The sequence below is a fragment of the Schistocerca serialis genome, chromosome 11 (assembly GCF_023864345.2).
Source record: "Schistocerca serialis cubense isolate TAMUIC-IGC-003099 chromosome 11, iqSchSeri2.2, whole genome shotgun sequence".
In the NCBI taxonomy this organism is placed as follows: Eukaryota; Metazoa; Arthropoda; class Insecta; order Orthoptera; family Acrididae; genus Schistocerca; species Schistocerca serialis.
In genome coordinates this window covers 134933072-134951851 of record NC_064648.1, presented here as the reverse complement: position 1 = coordinate 134951851, position 18780 = coordinate 134933072, and the positions used below count along the sequence as shown (strand labels likewise).

The window sequence follows — 18780 nt, the reverse complement described above, 5'->3', positions numbered from 1 at the left end:
TATATGACATTTTTGGCTGGGAGGCACCACCTGGGGAAGTTCAGCCGCCGAGCGCAAGTCTTATTTCAGTCGACGCCACATTGGGCGACTTGTGTGCTGGTGATGAGCATGAAATGATGATGAGGACAACACAACATCCAGTCCACGAGTGGGGAAAATGTCCAGCCCTGCCGGGAATTGAACCTGGGCCCACTACATTGTAGGCACGCACGGTACCACTGAGCTAAGCAGTTGGACACCATTGAGGTAATCAGTTCACACATTTTTCCTCCTGAATTTCCCATACCACCAGCTTAGCGTATTAGACCATAGTATGTACGAAATAAACCATAGATAAACGGTATACGCAACGGTCTATGCTGCACTGATATAGCAACTACTGGGCAGCAAAGTTTGAATGCATATCTACATTATAAGCAATATTACAATGGCTGTAGCCTTTAAATATACTTCATGTGATACTATCAAACAATGGAAAATGTAGGATGGAATGTAACACTTTCATGAGACGGGAAGTAGCTACTCACCATATAGCAGAGATGGTGAATCACAGATACGCACTACAAAAAGACTCTCACAATTAAAGCTTTCGGCCATTGACAATAGACACACATATGCATACACACACAGTCATGCAAACGCAACTCACAAACACGACTGCAGTCTCAGGCAGTCTCCCTGCCCATAGCCTCCTCCTTTCCCCCACCCAGTCGCCACTCCCATCATGCACTGGTGCTGCTGCTCCCAGTGTGGCCTCAGATGCGTGAGACTGCGGTCGTGTTTGTGAGTTGCGTTTGCGTGACTGTGTGTGTTTGTGTATGTGTGTCTGTTCTTGACGAAAGCCAATGGCCGAAAGCCTTAATTGAGAGAGTGTTTTTGAAGTGCATATCTGTGACTCAGCATCTCTGCTATATAGTGAGTAGCTACTTTCCTTCTCATGATATTGTTAATGTGATATTGTGATCATCAGATGGTCTATGTCGGTTCTCTGTTAGACACCTGGCTGTTAGAGACACGGATGTTAGACAAGGTGGAGAACTTCTTGTATGAAGCTATTCTTATGAAAAAGAAAGAAACAGATTTTATTTACGCTGCCCAACGAGAACTCTCACTAAGCAGGTGAACATTGAGCATCAAATTACTGTTAAGTCGAATGAGTATTAGAGGAACTTCAGTAAGGTAAGCTGAGACAATGTATGCCTGGTAACTGACGAGAGGGTGTCACTCTGCTGAAATTAAAAATTCTGTTTCGTTATTGTATTCAGCGTACTCGTACTATGAGACTTGTGATTGAGGGATTTCCTGCAGAAGGAAGGAGTCAATAAGGTAGAAACTAATGAGGAAGAGGTTCCGCAAAACAACTGTCAAAGCACATTTCAGTAAGGACACATGAAACAACGATTGAACATTAGAAATCCTTAAAGTAATCTGTGAATTTTGGCAGTGAAGAGGAGATAGACGCTAATGTCTGTGATGTGAAGTATAACCACTGAAGAAAGTGTGTATGTGTGTGTGTGTGATTTTTTTCCATTACTTAATGTAGTGAAATGTTGTGTGGCTAGGGCCTCCCGTTGGGTGGACCAGTCGCCTGGTGTAAGTCTTCTTAGTTGACGCCACTTCGACCACTTGAGCGTCGATGGAGATCAGATGATGACATTGATGATGAAGACCACACAACACCCAGTCCTTGAGCGGAGGAAATCTCTGACAAAGCCAGGAATCGAACCCAGGCCCCTTAGCATGGCATTCTGACGCGCTGACTCCTCAGCTATTAAGGAGGACACTTAATGTAGAATAATTGGGCTATGAATTTACGACTGACACGAAGTGGAGGATATGATAAACGGACGTTATACGAGACATTGGTCTTATGATAAGCAGATGGACACCTACCATGCATTAGTGTGTGAAGCCTGAGGCTGTGGTGAAGTTGATGGTCAGGAATATCAACACAGATTCTATTTAATTTACTAAGTGCTACTCTGATCAACACTTCTGAATACTGCAAGTATAATAACGTCTACAGATAATGTGCTTGTCTACCAACCCAAAGTCGTCACCTTTGAAAAGTTTCTGAATACTCACACACACATCTGCTGCATGTCACATTGGGTGGCACTTTGGCCACTACGACTGCTGCGCCTCTGAAACGAAGCTTCCTGCTGTTGAGTAACCACAGGAGGTACTCACCCCATCAGCTTCCAACCAACAGTTACCATCGTCAGCGTCTACGCCGCCCGATTACATTGTTTCCATTCCTGGACTTGACGATTTTCCATGCTCTGTATCGTCAATAGCAACGTGTACCATCGAGTGATCCAGTGCATTAAGTTTTTCTGTTCGGGGTTGAGAATCCTGGTTTATCTCTTTGCATGCACAGGAAATGCTTGGTGGCCGTGATCATCAGAAAGGCTCTGGTTATGTTTCAGAAAACGTTTGGTGTGCCTGACCTATGACCAGTTGAATCGTTTAAGGTGGAATCTATGTACCAAACGTTCAGCGAAAGAATCGATAGTCCACCTGCTGAAAAAGTGAAGTCAAATAGTGTGTTCAAATTTGACGATGTTGCAGTGAGAAATCAGAAAATATGTATGCTTTCCTCATATATGGTAGCTGATGTACAGCATTTCAGCCAGACATACTCAAGGGTCCAAAAACTTTTGATCCGGGATACTGCAAACCTTTCAGGCAGGACAATCTGAATTTCAAGTATGTTTGCCAAACTCATGAAGGAACCGACATGTCATTTGCTGAAATCAGCACCATATGTTGGAATTGATGAGATAAATCACAATATGATTTTCTGATTATTGATAAAACGAAGAAACTGAATGAGTGGCGATATTGACAAAACTTCGACGAGATTCTGTATAAAAGCTAGTGTACCGAACTGTGATCGTGTCGGTATACTGTAGGCTATGTTCAAATTTGAATGGCTGCAGTGTGCTCAACAACAGAAAAATCGAGACCTACAATGTTAGATTAGGATAACTGCGTCAAGGCAGCAACTCTGAAAGGGGATCCCCAGCTGAATGACAGACTCCGCTCAAGTGAGCAAGCACTCAGCAAAAGGTTAGCGGTATTGGAGGCCATTATCAAGTCAGCAGCTACCACAGGTGAGTTCAATGGCAGAACCCCACAGCAAGTAAGTTGCATTCTGTCTCGAAGTTTGATCAGTAGGCAGCAGGATACCAACAAAACACATGGCCCTACAGGTGTTGAAAGCTACTTGTCAGAAATTGCGTCTCTCAGGATAGCTGGACAGTGAAAAGTGACTCTCTGAAACGTTTAGACCCGCAACCGGAAGTACACTCCTGGAAATGGAAAAAAGAACACATTTACACCGGTGTGTCAGACCCACCATACTTGCTCCGGACACTGCGAGAGGGCTGTACAAGCAATGATCACACGCACGGCACAGCGGACACACCAGGAACCGCGGTGTTGGCCGTCGAATGGCGCTAGCTGCGCAGCATTTGTGCACCGCCGCCGTCAGTGTCAGCCAGTTTGCCGTGGCATACGGAGCTCCATCGCAGTCTTTAACACTGGTAGCATGCCGCGACAGCGTGGACGTGAACCGTATGTGCAGTTGACGGACTTTGAGCGAGGGCGTATAGTGGGCATGCGGGAGGCCGGGTGGACGTACCGCCGAATTGCTCAACACGTGGGGCGTGAGGTCTCCACAGTACATCGATGTAGTCGCCAGTGGTCGGCGGAAGGTGCACATGCCCGTCGACCTGGGACCGGACCGCAGTGACGCACGGATGCACGCCAAGACCGTAGGATCCTACGCAGTGCCGTAGGGGACCGCACCGCCACTTCCCAGCAAATTAGGGACACTGTTGCTCCTGGGGTATCGGCGAGGACCATTCGCAACCGTCTCCATGAAGCTGGGCTACGGTCCCGCACACCGTTAGGCCGTCTTCCGCTCACCCCCCAACATCGTGCAGCCCGCCTGCAGTGGTGTCGCGACAGGCGTGAATGGAGGGACGAATGGAGACGTGTCGTCTTCAGCGATGAGAGTCGCTTCTGCCTTGGTGCCAATGATGGTCGTATGCGTGTTTGGCGCCGTGCAGGTGAGCGCCACAATCAGGACTGCATACGACCGAGGCATACAGGGCCAACACCCGGCATCATGGTGTGGGGAGCGATCTCCTACACTGGCCGTACACCACTGGTGATCGTCGAGGGGACACTGAATAGTGCACGGTACATCCAAACCGTCATCGAACCCATCGTTCTACCATTCCTAGACCGGCAAGGGAACTTGCTGTTCCAACAGGACAATGCACGTCCGCATGTATCCCGTGCCACCCAACGTGCTCTACAAGGTGTAAGCAACTACCCTGGCCAGCAAGCTCTCCGGATCTGTCCCCCATTGAGCATGTTTGGGACTGGATGAAGCGTCGTCTCACGCGGTCTGCACATCCAGCACGAACGCTGGTCCAACTGAGGCGCCAGGTGGAAATGGCATGGCAAGCCGTTCCACAGGACTACATCCAGCATCTCTACGATCGTCTCCATGGGAGAATAGCAGCCTGCATTGCTGCGAAAGGTGGATATACACTGTACTAGTGCCGACATTGTGCATGCTCTGTTGCCTGTGTCTATGTGCCTGTGGTTCTGTCAGTGTGATCATGTGATGTATCTGACCCCAGGAATGTGTCAATAAAGTTTCCCCTTCCTGGGACAATGAATTCACGGTGTTCTTATTTCAATTTCCAGGAGTGTATTTAACAGTTCTTGGTGGCGGTGGCGAATGGTGGTAGTGGTAGTAGTAGAAGAAGAAAGAGAAGTAGAAGAAGAAGAAGAAGAAGAGGAAGAGAAAGAAGGTGTGGACATTCGAAATCAGCCCTGTATTTAGATAAAGGTACATATATGCTTAACGAAGAACACCTTAAATTCGAGGGAGTTTGAATGGACATCTGGTTTAGTGGACCTAAAAAAATCAAACCTTTAAAAGTATTTTCTGAAAGGGAAATATTGCTGACATTTTACGTATGACTGCCGTACAAAAGCGAACACTCCAAAAAGACCATTAAAAATCAGTAGGATATACATACATTAACGTTATTAGACCAATGTTAAGCGGCGAATTTCGCGTAACAAAAACATGTATCGGCTCCAACTACTGACGGCATGAGCATCAGCGAATACAGGGCACACGAATGGAATATCAATCTTCTCAGAGCTACGAGAAAGTCGCATTGTTGAACGATATTAGTGGAGACGGTGATTCATAAACTTCATGATTGCGATCGCAGAATCTCCCAGGGCGGAAGAGCTATAATACATAATTTGGATGATCAGGCCGATCTCGTGGATGCAACAGAAAACTCATGACTGAATGCAGGTTGAAATACATCTTAATGATCACAGGTATGTGTTCCAGATTTTCCTGGGCAGCTCCTCTGAAGGCAAAGACAGGGAGTAACGTGGTGCAGCCGTTTGAACAATTGCTTCAGAACGGTAGGAATTGGTGTCCAGACAAACTGCAGAATGATCACACAGCTGAATATTACAGTACGTACATCATGCTCGTAATGGAGCGATAAGGGATAAACCACTATTCAACATTCTCCGACATGAAAGCGAGTATTGCAGAGCGTATGAGCAGAACCAACGGCCTTACCTCAGTGGCAACCCCAGTTCCCGCAAGATCAACGAAGTAAAGCGCTGTCAGGTTGGGCTATCTCTTCGATGGGTGACGATCCGGTCTGCCAAGCAGCTATTTGACTGAGGGGCTACTTGACAGAGAAGTAGCTGCTCCGGTCTCATAACCTCATAACGGCTGGGAGAGCAGTGTGCTGACCACATGCCCTTCTGTATCCACATCCAGTGACACCTGTGGGCTGAGGATGAAACGGCGGCCAGTCGGTATCATTGGGCCTTTCTGGGCTGTTCGGGAGGAGTTAACCATTAAGAACCATATGTGGATGGCTTGCACACATGTCGAGACATTCTCCAACAAATTATTGGAGTGTATAATCGAGCTGAAGACAGCTGTCGATGGACATGACAATGACTTCTGAATACAGCGTAGAAGTGGATTAAGATGGTGGATCCACGCAGTCAGAAAGTCATAGTAGGTGGTTTAGTGCTTATTTCAAAATCCAAAATTGTGTCTCAGAAGTCTTACTTTCCTAGCTGCTCAACGGAGACCTTTACAGTGTCCAGAGCACAGGGGACAAACGCGAGAACACACACCTTAAAGAACAGCGCTGGTGAATAAATTGCAGGAAGTTTTTACACAGAGGAATGGCACAAAAGTTCCGGGTTAAATGTGTTTCTCGTAGAATCAGTCATAAGGATAGAGGGAACATCGCGTTAGTGATATGTCTTCGATTTTAATAATTACTAATCAGCTGTGTAAATGCTCGAAACTGCGGTACAATAGGGTGTGCAAACCTCATATAACGCAGTAGCTTTCCATGGGTGCTAGTAAGGTAACCAGTGGAGGTGGTGGTGGCATACTCGATAAACTGCCAGTCGAGCGATTAATGACAGCTGCCTGCATCCAAGGACCCACATGAGCCTTGCTGTACAAGGTAAGTGGCCAATCATCTAATAAATGAACCTCTTCTGGAAAACGTATGTTCTTCCTAGGCATCATAGCTATGTTTTATGTAAGCATTCAGCGCCTCAGGTGGGTGAGGGCACTTTCATGCGACTGGCTGCCAGGATCACGGTGGCCATCAGCAGTATCATGGTAGTGTGTGGGCAGTACTCTTCACGTAGTAGCCAGCTCTTGGCCAGGGCCCAGAGCAGATCGGTACTAACCTATGTTAGCTGCTTGCATGCATAAGACTCTCCATGTAGTGGTGGCCGCTATGCTGTTGCCAAGTTGTGACCACTGCTCATTGCCTCTGCAACCAGGTGTTCGGTAGCACACATAATGCGATACACTGTACACTCACACTGAAACATAACACCACCAGTGCTGTGTGGAGGCTACGTCCATAACAGAAGTGTGATAGTGATGTGGCAGTGTGGTGGGAAAATAAACTATTATCTTGATCATGGGATACTGCAGACAAGTTCTGAGTTACCCACACCTATGAATGCAGGAGTCGATTTGACCATGCAGTGATGTGTTCCTGGAATGAGTCGCGCTCATATATTTGACAGGCGTCATCTCCTCAAGCTAGTGTGTTAGACTGCACAGAGCTACTCCTTGGTGGTTCTCAACTCGCTATCCCGCCATTCCTCTCTCTCATTATGTATTGAGCAAACTGGTTAGTGCTTCTCAACAGTTGCTGTCCTTTCATTCTTTCCCACTGCTGTTACAACCGTTCTTCTTCAAACCTAGACCCTTTCAGCATTATGAAGCACTATGTTGCTGTTTCAACATCGGTATACAAACGTAATTTCAGCTCTCTTCTCTGTGTATGTGTGTGTTTCCTTCCTTTATAACTTCCTATCAGATGGCAAGTTTCCTTCTCCTCCCTCCATTGTAGTTCTGAGCATCCTGTCGCCTATGTTGAGCACCTGTGCATTTCAGGATCTGGTTAGGCAGACTTGCACTCCTGAGGAAGGCTTCTGTTTGAATTCTGATTCATGTGAATGTGACTACGAGTTTCTCTCCCCTCTCTCCATCTTCAAATGAGTATATGCATAGATGTCTAACAATACGCATTTTATTTGTGTCTTTTGCAGAAATCTTCAGTCAGATCAAGGAATTGGGGATGGAGCCACTGCCACAGCTGAGTCCAGTGACAACTGGCTTGACTCCAACTCAGAGTACCATCCTCATTACTGATGACAACAACAGGCAGGAGATACCTTCTGAGTCCACCCCATGGCAGATAACACCAAACATCGAATACCACAGATATAAGCAGTAGTTCTCCTACCACTCAACACAAAAATTGCATTCTAGCGCTGCTAATGGTATGTGTTCTTGTCTGCTTATAGGTGCACTCAACAATGAGTACCAGGTGAATTTCTTGAACCTTTTCTTCAACATTAGTTCATGGAGCATGATGTTGTCCATCAAATAGAGAATGTATGAAATAGTTGTCCTCATTCTTCTTCTATCAACAAACACAACTGAATGCATTGATTACTAATGTTATGTGTTCTATTCACTGTTTGCTGGTGCACTCAATGCACATGTCCAGGTTGACCAACTTTTGTTGGAGGTAGCGACTAATAAATTCCCTTTGACTCATTCAGAGGCAGTGAACGTTATTAGAAACACTGTAGACGTCCACATACATCTTCATTTTATAAAAGTATGAATGATCCTTTATATTTTTCCTCCTCCTCTTTGTGCAGATTATATGGAGTAGATTATGGGTGGTAGACTCGCACATGTAGCAGCAGCAGGCCCACTGACAATGGTACAGCTGCATTTGGCTGTGCAGCAGCCCTGCCCACCATATGTGTTCCAGTAGTTCTCCTGCCATCCATGATGCAGCCTGGCCAGTTGAGAGACACTTCTGATTTTGAATGTACGTGGAAACAGTATAGATCCCTACATACTCTGTTTTTTTTTTAAATTATGTATGATAATTAATATTGGTTCCTCCTTCTGTCTTTGTATGTGATATGTGGGAGAGGTAGTGTGGTGGACATGTGCGTCAAACAGGAGCTGGTCGACCCATGATGATGCAGCATGCTCCACAGCCGCCCATGACGCACCCACAGCACCAGCAAGAGCAGCAGCATCAGTAGTAGCTGGTCACTGCAGCTACTCATTGGTGGTTCTCAACTCACTATCCCGCCAGCAGATGCAGCAGCAGCCTGCCCCATTGATGATTGTGGTGATGTACTTATGGCTGACCACGAGGTATTCCAGACATATTGTCATCTGTGGTACAGCAATGGCTGTCAAAGTTCCAGACCTGCCTGTGGCACTGCTGTTCAGTTCTGGCCTGTTTGCCCATCTCGCAAGAGAGGTGAACTGTTGTGGTATCATGGGGTGAGTTGATCGCAGAGTAATTCAGAACTTTTATTAAGAGTTTTATGTTCGGTCTTTTTCCTGAGGTGCAGGGAAGAGAGTCTGGTGAGGCACATAGCCATGTACTCCACCTTAATTTTTACTCACATGCTTTTGATCCAGGTATTGGAGGTCCAGTTGCATCTCTCTTCCAAAAGATGTCGCTGCAAAACATGCGTGCTTTTATGTCTGGAATACTGCAAAAGGGAATGTATATTGCAAAACATTGGCGTTTATGGCCAGCAATAGAAATTACCCTATGTCATTCGAATACATACAAAACATCCAGTGTCCCCTGTTGTCGTAGTGTCCACGGCATTTTCTGTAAATCTGTAGGACATTCAAAATTTGAGATGCAGAACTCCTATTATACGATTCATGTGTGCACCCTTGGAGATAATGACCCAGCCAATGAACACGACCATGAGCAGACTGAACAACAATTACTACTTCTTCAAGTTAGCCAGTAAGTGTTCCAGATTCAGAGGCCTGTCTCTAATACCTGAGTGCATTTTGAATAAAACACATGCCATGCTTGTTTCTGCCCACATGTCCAAACACTGTGGTACACGACATTTCTGAAATAGATGTCTCAAGTCATTCAGCAAGGGTGACTATCTTGAAACACACTTCATTGACTGCCCAATCCATGAACTGGTACATGTGGAAAAACTTACCGAAGAGAAAAAGTTCTTAAAATGTAAGAACGACCACCACCAGAAGCGATGTTCCTTAGTTATGTACACCGTTCTCGAGTGCCTCATAGTTCCTGTGACACATTCTGAAGGCGATCCCCCTGCCTTCCAAATCATCTACATAGAATGGGTTGTACCATATGCAGCATACATTGCATGCATGTATGACTCTAGTCTCAACAAATTCAAATTTATGTTGGGGAAAATCCTGCGAGAGATGGATGCTCACTGACTTCTAAGAACTTGTGTGGGAAGCTAATTATGCTCATAGTGAGAATGTCCCCATGACCAACTCAGAGCATAATAATCCATTGTTTGAGAATGCATTTGATTGCTGTATTTGTGGGGTGCTGTTTGATAGAGATGAGGAATCTCCTCATCGTGACCATTGTCACCTAACAGGGAAATTCATTGGAGCACCTCACAACACATGCATTTGGAAGTACCAGCTGCCATGGCAAATACCCATCTTTTTATATCATTTCATTTGGTATGATAACCACTTTCTGGTTCAGTTCATGGGTGATTTCTCGTTGAAAACTGATAAGGTCTATGTCATTCCTAACACTGTTGAAAAGTACATCTCATTTTCAAAGAGAATCATGCCAAGAATAATGCTTTGCTTCCTGGATTCGCTTCACTTAATGCATGGGTCTCTTTAGATACATACTGAGCCAATGTATTTTGAGGATATGCAAATCACCAGTGCCACAGATCCAGATGATCGAAGTTTCACCTTGTGACGAAGAAGAGTGGATTTCCTTATAAGTACTTGGATTCGATGGTGTTCGGTATGCCTTCATACACAGTGGTAAGGATAGGTGAGAAACAGAGGCAGGCGGCAGCCATTGTCATAAGAAAGCTGGACAGGAGCAGAAGTGATAAGTGAACAAGTAACACAACAAAAAGAAGATTTACTTCACTTGTATTTCACCAAATATGCAAAGACTTATTACAAATTATGTAATAAGACATAGAGTTCAGCTCATACAATAGCAACAACTATGACGTGGGAGCTGTGACTTGGCGGAATCGGAGTGGCATCCGTAATGAAGAGGCTCCAAGTGCGAGCAGGCTGAGCCACTGTCACTAGCCATCCCGTATTGCAGCAGCAAAGAGCGCTCAAAGTACACCTGCTGAACACATAGCTCAGTGGCCATGGTGGCTGGGTCCACCAGATTCCATGGTATCACTATCGGAATCAGATAGAAACATTCAATTCAATTGGTATGATGTCCATGATGTAGCGCTGATACATGATATCACCAATGGAGAGAATCAATGAAACTACATTGCCAACTCAGCCTCATTCTCCAGTGAAATAATAAACATTATCATAACGGATGTGGAGTATGAGTATACAGATTGTATTTGACTGGAGTTTGGCATCACTGATTTAAACGAATATGCCAGATGATGTGGAACGCTGACATACACATGCTCACGGAAATATTCAAGAAGTTCTGGAATGTACACATGAGCATATGCTTTTTGGATACTGTCTTCCTCTTGATGGCACCTGGGCTTTCGTGGGATGCAATGTTAAGGAAGGTCTTTGTCAACATTGTTCTGCTGACCAATACTGACATGTTGCTCTTCTTAAAATGTGGGATTCACTGGGGATTTGCCAGTGCATGGCAAGATACGTCAGGGCGAATAACCCATAAATAAGTGAGGAGGAGTGCAGGCCATCTGGCAATTTAAATTACAACCTTTACCTGGTTGTCAAGCATCCATATGAACAGTCCATGTAATGAAGTATACCTTCTGGAGGGTTCTAGTGGCTGTCCAAGAAGAAAATCGACAGTTTGAAGCACGAGATCCATGAAGCTGAGGATTGTGGTGAGGGGTATGGTCTAAGGGTAGAGCTGGAATATCCCACCAATATTCATGAAGAGCGCAATGTCTTTTTTCGATGTTTCTTCACCAGCTGGTGCTTGTCCATGTTTCCCCTGTATACAGCGTAAACAGAACAGAAACCATTAACGAAATACCGAAGATATCGAAAGAGCTGATTCATTGAAATCTAAATATATTAAAAGAAATGTTGGATATATTGAATGTAGTGATTATATTGGAAATATAGTAACCAGGTTGCATCATTAATGCAGGTGACAGTCAAAAGTCATCAAAAATAGTACCTTGTAAATAAAGCCAGTATGTGTGTGAGTCCAGTTTGGGCTTCCACTTCTTGTGAATGGTGTAAACTCCCGGAATTGCCCAGGATTTTTGGATGTGTTGGAGTCTTGTAAGCTGGCCAATTCTACGGAGATGTGGGTTTTGGGAACTATTAATGTTAAGATCCGTATTGGTGTGTTTATGTTGAAATTCACAGTTAAGATAGATTATAATTTCTCTGTGTCAGCTATCAAAGGTTGTCAATGCATAAAACTGGATTAGTTCTTCAGTGGAGTCAAAGAAAGTTTTATTTTGAGTTTGCAGACCAAGAATTCTTTACTTTTGTAAGCATATGGTGAATCGAAGAGCAGGGCATCAAATACAATTTACCAGTTCAGTTAACACCGATTTTCCAGATTATGACTTTTAACACTCCAGCTGAATAAACAGATTGTGGGTTTCTGTGTAGGATTTAGGGATATGCTTATTGACAGACTAGATGAGGAGCAAAGAACATTACTGAATTTACAGGCAATATTCTCGCAAAGGATTCCCAAACAGACTGCTCCCACCTAAAGCGCGTTCAGATGAGATGCTATGGAAGCGTGTTAGAAAGTAATCTAATTCCCTATACTGCCCCCCCCCCCACCTGTATGTTTATGGTGCCTAAGCCACATGGCAGGGTGATACCAGATATGTACTATCAGGCCCTGAATGAGAAAGTAGTTCTTCAATCTTTAACCCTTCCTTATTTTCAGTCATGCTTCTCAAAGTTACAAGGGATAAAGGTCGTCACTGCCTTTGACCTACATGGAGCCTATTACCAAATTCCGCTGGCTGAGGAATCTAAGCATACCACGGCCTGTGCAACGGTTTATTCACAGTTCGATTTTAACACAGTCCGATTTGGGTTGTCTACAGTAGCAGGCGCTGACTGGTGTACTAGATAAGATTTTTCTGACCTTAAATCCCGCTCTGCCTATCATAATTTTGATTATTTGGTAATCTTCAGTGAGAAGTTTCAGAGCAAGTAGGCCACATCATGCAGATCATTCAGCTGCTGCATAGGACTGTGTTTTTGGTTAAAATTTCCGAAGCTACTTTGCTCATCCAGAAATCTCATTCATAGTTCACATTGTTTGTGATCATGATATTACCGCCAATCAGAGTTAGAGAAAGGCTATTTATTCTTATCCCAGAGCTTAAAATGTACAAGCAGAGGCCCATTTTGCGGGGATGATAAATTACTTCCATAAATTTGTTCCTCTAAATTTTGTCAATAGCGTTCCACGAAAAGAACAAGCAGTTGCGTTCCCCAAGCATCTCCCTACCATTTGCATGTTGCCTGAAACTACCAGTAACAAACCTAGCAGCCCACCTCTGAACTGCTTCGATGTCTTTCTTTAAGCTGACCTGGTTCGGATCACAATCACTCGAGCAGTACTCCAGAATAGATGGCACCAATGTCCTACATGTGGTCTCCTTTACAGACGTACCGAACTTTCCTAGAATTTTGTTCAAACTGACTCCACCACGTCTTGTGGCCATCGTTTTGTAGGAAGTGGTAGTAAAGAGAGAATCTGTGGCATATGCTTCATGTAGATTTCTCCAGTGGTAAGCCATCTATTCTGTATATGACCTGGAGCCACTGCCAGTTCTATTCATGCTTTCGAGAAATGTAAACTACACTATGTGATGAGAAGTACCTGGACAACACAAAAAACTTACATTTTTGATATTAGGTGGATTGTGCTGCCATATCAGCGAAATGAGGAGTCATTAGACGCCGTGGGAGAGCAGACTGGGGCACTCCACGAACCTCACGGACTTCGAATGTAGTCAGGTGATTTGGTGTCACTTGTTTCATACGTCTGTAGGTGAGATTTTAACACTCCTAAACATATCTAAGTGCACTGTTTCGAAGTGATGGTAAAATGGAGAGAAAGAAAACTGGCGTTCTACGGATCGAAGTGTGGAATGTCAGATCCCTTAATCGGGCAGGTAGGTTAGAAAATTTTAAAAGGGAAATGGATAGCTTAAAGTTAGATATAGTGGGAATTAGTGAAGTTCGGTGGCAGGAGGAACAAGACTTCTGGTCAGGTGACTACAGGTTTATAAACACAAAATCAAATAGGGGTAATGCAGGAGTAGGTTTAATAATGAATATGAAAATAGGTGCGTGACTGCTACAGTCGCAGGTTCGAATCCTACCTCGGGCATGGATGTGTGTGATGTCCTTAGGTTAGTTAGGTTTAAGTAGTTCTAAGTTCTAGGCGACTGATGACCACAGATGTTAAGTCCCATTGTGCTCAGAACCATTTGAACCATTTTTATGAAAACAGGTATGTGAGTAAGCTACTACAAACAGCATAGTGAACGCATTATTGTGGCCAAGATAGATACGAAGCCCACGCCTACCACAATAGTACAAGTTTATATGCCAACTAGCTCTGCTGATGACGAAGAAATTGAAGAAATGTATGATGAAATAAAAGAAATTATTCAGATAGTGAAGGGAGATGAAAATTTAATTCTCATGGGTGACTGGAATGTCAGTAGGAAAAGGGAGAGAAGGAAACGTAGTAGGTGAATATGGATTGGGGGTAAGAAACGAAAGAGGAAGCCGCCTGGTAGAATTCTGCACAGAGCACAACCTAATCATAGCTTGGTTCAAGAACCTTAAAAGAAGATTGTATACGTGGAAGAAGCCTGGAGATACTGACAGGTTTCAGATATATTATATAAATGTGGACTCTGACCACAATCTATTGGTTATGAGCTGTAGATTAAAACTGAAGAAACTGCAAAAAGATGGGAATTTAAGGAGATGGGATCTGGATAAACTGACTAAACCAGAGGTTGTACAGAGTTTCAGGGAGAGCATAAGGGAACAAATGACAGGAATGGGGGAAAGAAATACCGTAGAAGAAGAATGGGTAGCTTTGAGGGATGAAGTGGAGAAGGCAGAAGAGGATCAAGTAGGTACAAAGACGAGGGCTAGTAGAAATCCTTGGGTAACAGAAGAAATATTGAATTTAATTGATGAAAGGAGAAAATATAAAAATGCAATAAATGAAGCAGGCAAAAAGGACTACAAACGTCTCAAAAATGAGATCAACAGGAAGTGCAAAATGGCTAAGCAGGGATGGCTAGAGGACAAATGTAGGGATGTAGAGGCTTATCTCACTAGGGGTAAGATACATACTACCTACAGGAAAATTAAAAAGACCTTTGGAGGAAAGAGAACCACTTGTATGAATATCAAGAGCTCAGATGCAAACCCAGTTCTAAGCAAAGAAGGGAAAGCAGAAAGGTGGAAGGAGTATATACAGGGTCTATACAAGGGCGATGTTCTTGAGGACAATATTATGGAAATGGAAGAGGATGTAGATGAAGATGAAATGGGAGATATAATACTGCGTGAAGAGTTTGACAGAGCACTGAAAGACCTGAGTCGCAACAAGGCTCCGGGAGTAGACAACATTCCATTAGAACTACTGACAGCCTTGGGAGAGCCAGTACTGACAAAACTCTACCATCTGGCGAGCAAGATGTATGAGACAGGTGAAATACCCTCAGACTTAGAGAAGAATATAATAATTCCAATCCCAAAGGTAGCAGGTGTTGACAGATGTGAAAATTACCGATAAGTTTAATAAGTCACGAATACTAACACGAATACTAACACGAATTCTTTACAGACGAATGGAAAAACTAGTAGAAGCCGACCTCGGGGAAAATCAGTTTGGATTCCATAGAAATATTGGAACACGTGAGGCAATACTGACCCTACGACTTATCATAGAAGCTAGATTAAGGAAAGGCAAACCTACATTCCGAGCATTTGTAGACTTAGAGAAATCTTTTGACAATGTTGACTGGAATATTCTCTTTCAAATTCTGAAGGTGGCAGGGGTAAAATACAGGTAGCGAAAAGCTATTTACAATTTGTACAGAAACCAGATGGCAGTTAAGAGAGTCGAGGGACATGAAAGGGAAGCAGTGGTTGGGAAGGGAGTGAGACAGGATTGTAGCCTCTCCCCGATGTTGTTCAATCTGTATATTGAGCAAGCAGTAAAGGAAACATAAGAAAAATTCGGAGTAGGAATTAAAATCCAGGGAGAAGAAATAAAAACTTTAAGGTTCGCCGATGACATTGTAATTCTGTCAGAGACTGCAAAGGACTTGGAGGAGCAGTTGAACGGAATAGATAGTGTCTTGAAAGGAGGATATAAGATGAACATAAACAAAAGCAAAACAAGGATAATGGAATGTAGTCGAATGAAGTCGGGTGATGCTGAGGGAATTAGAGTAGGAAATGAGACACTTAAAGTAGTAAAGGAGTTTTGCTATTTGGGGAGCAAAATAACTGATGATGGTCGAAGTAGAGAGGATATAAAATGTAGACTGGCAATGGCAAGGAAAGCATTTCTGAAGAAGAGAAATTTGTTAACATCGAGTTTAGGTTGAAGTGTCAGGAAGTCGTTTCTGAAAGTATTTGTATGGAGTGTAGCCATGTATGGAAGTGAAACATAGACAATAAATAGTTTAGACAAGAAGAGAATAGAAGCTTTCGAAATGTGGTGCTACAGAAGAATGCTGAAGATTAGATGGGTAGATCACATAACTAATGAGGAAGTATTGAATAGGTTTGGGGAGAAGAGAAGTTTGTGGCACAACTTGACTAGAAGAAGGGATCAGTTGGTAGGATATGTTCTGAAGCACCAAGGGATTACCAATTTAGTATTGGAGGGCAGCGTGGAGGGTAAAAATCGTAGAGGGAGACCAAGAGATGAATACACTAAGCAGATTCAAAGGATGTAGTTTGCAGTAGGTACTGGGAGATGAAGAAGCTTGCACAGGATAGAGTAGCATGGAGAGTTGCATCAAACCAGTCTCTGGACTGAAGAACACAACAACAACAACAACAGTAAAATGGAAACGTGACACGTACAGCACAAAACTGTACAGGCCGATCTCGTCTGTTCACTGACGGAGACTTCCGACAGTTGAAGAGGGTCGTAATGTGTAATAGGCAGATCAGACCATCACACAAAAATTGCAAACTGCATCAGGATCCACTGCAAGTACTATGAGAGTTAGGCGGGAGCTGACAGGACTTGGATGTCACGGTCTAGCGACTGCTCACGAGCCCCACATCACGCCAGTAAACGCGTAACGACGCCTCGCTTGGTGTAAGCAGCGTAAACATTGCACGACTGAACAGTCCAAAAACGTTGTGTGGAGTGTCGAATCACGGTACACAATGTGTTGATCGGATGGCAGCGCGTGGGTATGGCGAATGACCGGCGAACGTAATTTGCCAGCGTGTGTTGTGGCAACAGTAATATTCGACGGCAATTCTGTTATGTTCCGGTCATGTTTCTCATGGAGGGGCCTGTACCCCTTGTTGTTTTGCGCGGGACTAACTCAGCACATGCCTACGTTGATGTTTTGAGCACCTTCCTGCTGCCCACTGTAGAAGATCAATTCGGGGATGGCGACTGCATCTTTTAACACGATCGAGAACCTGTTCATAATGCACGGCCTGTGGTGGGGTGGTTACACGACAATAACATCCCTGTAATGGACTGGCCTGCACAGAGTCCTCGTCTGAATCCTATAGCTTTGATCACATAGTGTAAGTGTAAAAGAACAGAATCCCGAAAATTACAGACCATTATCTGTAATATGAGTTGGGCGTATAATCTGTGAACATGGTTTCTGCTGCAATATAATAAATTTCCTTGAGAGGGAAAAGTTTCTGTCTACAGTTCAGCATGGTTTTAGAAAGCATCGCTCTTGTCAAACTCGGCTTACCCTCACTTACAAGAGATCGTGCGACCAATGGATGACCGTGAAATGGGCGGATTCCATAGAAACAGGTTTCTGTAAAACATTTGACACGATGTCACACTGCCGACTGTTATCGAAAGTTCAAGCACATGGAATGGGTTCCCAAGTACGTGAGTCACTTGAAGACTTCTTGAGTAACAGAACGCAGACGTTGTCCCCGACGGCGTGTTTGAGACGCAGGTATTGTTAGGAGTGTCCCAGAGAATTGCAATAAGGCCGCTGTTATTTTCTATGTACATAAAAGACCTGGCAGACAGGGTAAGCTGCAGTCTGCGGCTGTTTGCTGAAGATGCTGTGGCGTACAGGAAGGCGCCGACGTTGAGTGACTGCAGGAGGAGGCAGGATGACTTAGACAAAGTTTCTAGTCGGTGTGTTGATTAGCAGCCGGCTCTAAATGTAGAAACACGTAAGTTAATGTAGATGAGTAGGAAAACCAAACCCATAATGGTCGAATATAGTACTAGTAGTGTTCTGCTTGGCATGGTTACGTCGATTAAATATGTAGGGGTAACGCTGCAAAGGAATATGAAGTCGAATGAGCGTGTAAAGAGTGTAGTATGGAAGGCGGATGGTCGAATTTGGTTTATTTGGGTAATTCTAGGAGAATGTGGTTCATGTGTAAAAGAGAAGTCTAGTGCGACCCATTGTTGAATACTGTTCGAGTTTTTGGGATTCACACCAGGTCAGATTAAAAGAGGACGTCGAAGTAATTCAAAAACGGTCTGCTAGATCTTTTACTAGTAGGCTCAAACAACACGCAAGTGTTACAGTGTTGCAAATGGGAGCCACTGTGAGGTAACGCGACGTTCTTTCCGAGGAGCACTAGCGTGAAAAATTAAGAGAACCGATACTCGATGCTGACTGCAGAGTTATTCTATAGCTGCCAACGCACATTTCGCGAAGAACCGTGAAGACAAGAACAGAGAAAGCAGGGCTCATACAGAGGCACATACACAGTCGTTTCTCCCTCGCTTTGTTTGCGAGTGGAACAGAAGAGAACCCGACTGGTAGTGGTACAGGATACCCTCCGCCACGAACCATACGGTGGCTTGCTGAGTATGTGAGCAGGTGTAGATAATTATTTAATGTAATTCCTTCCATGCCTTTCGTAGCTGGGGAGTATGAGGTTAAGCCAAAATAGTGACTGCATGATTATTCTAAAATATTGGT

The 18780-nt window shown here is 44.1% G+C and overlaps 1 protein-coding gene across 2 annotated transcripts in view; it reads right to left on the bottom strand.

The window, feature by feature from the left end:
* The window catches only part of LOC126426877 (ankyrin repeat domain-containing protein 65-like), a 161048-nt gene that overhangs the window by 37936 nt on the left and 104332 nt on the right, over positions 1–18780 (bottom strand). The gene's annotated exons all lie outside the window — the stretch shown is intronic.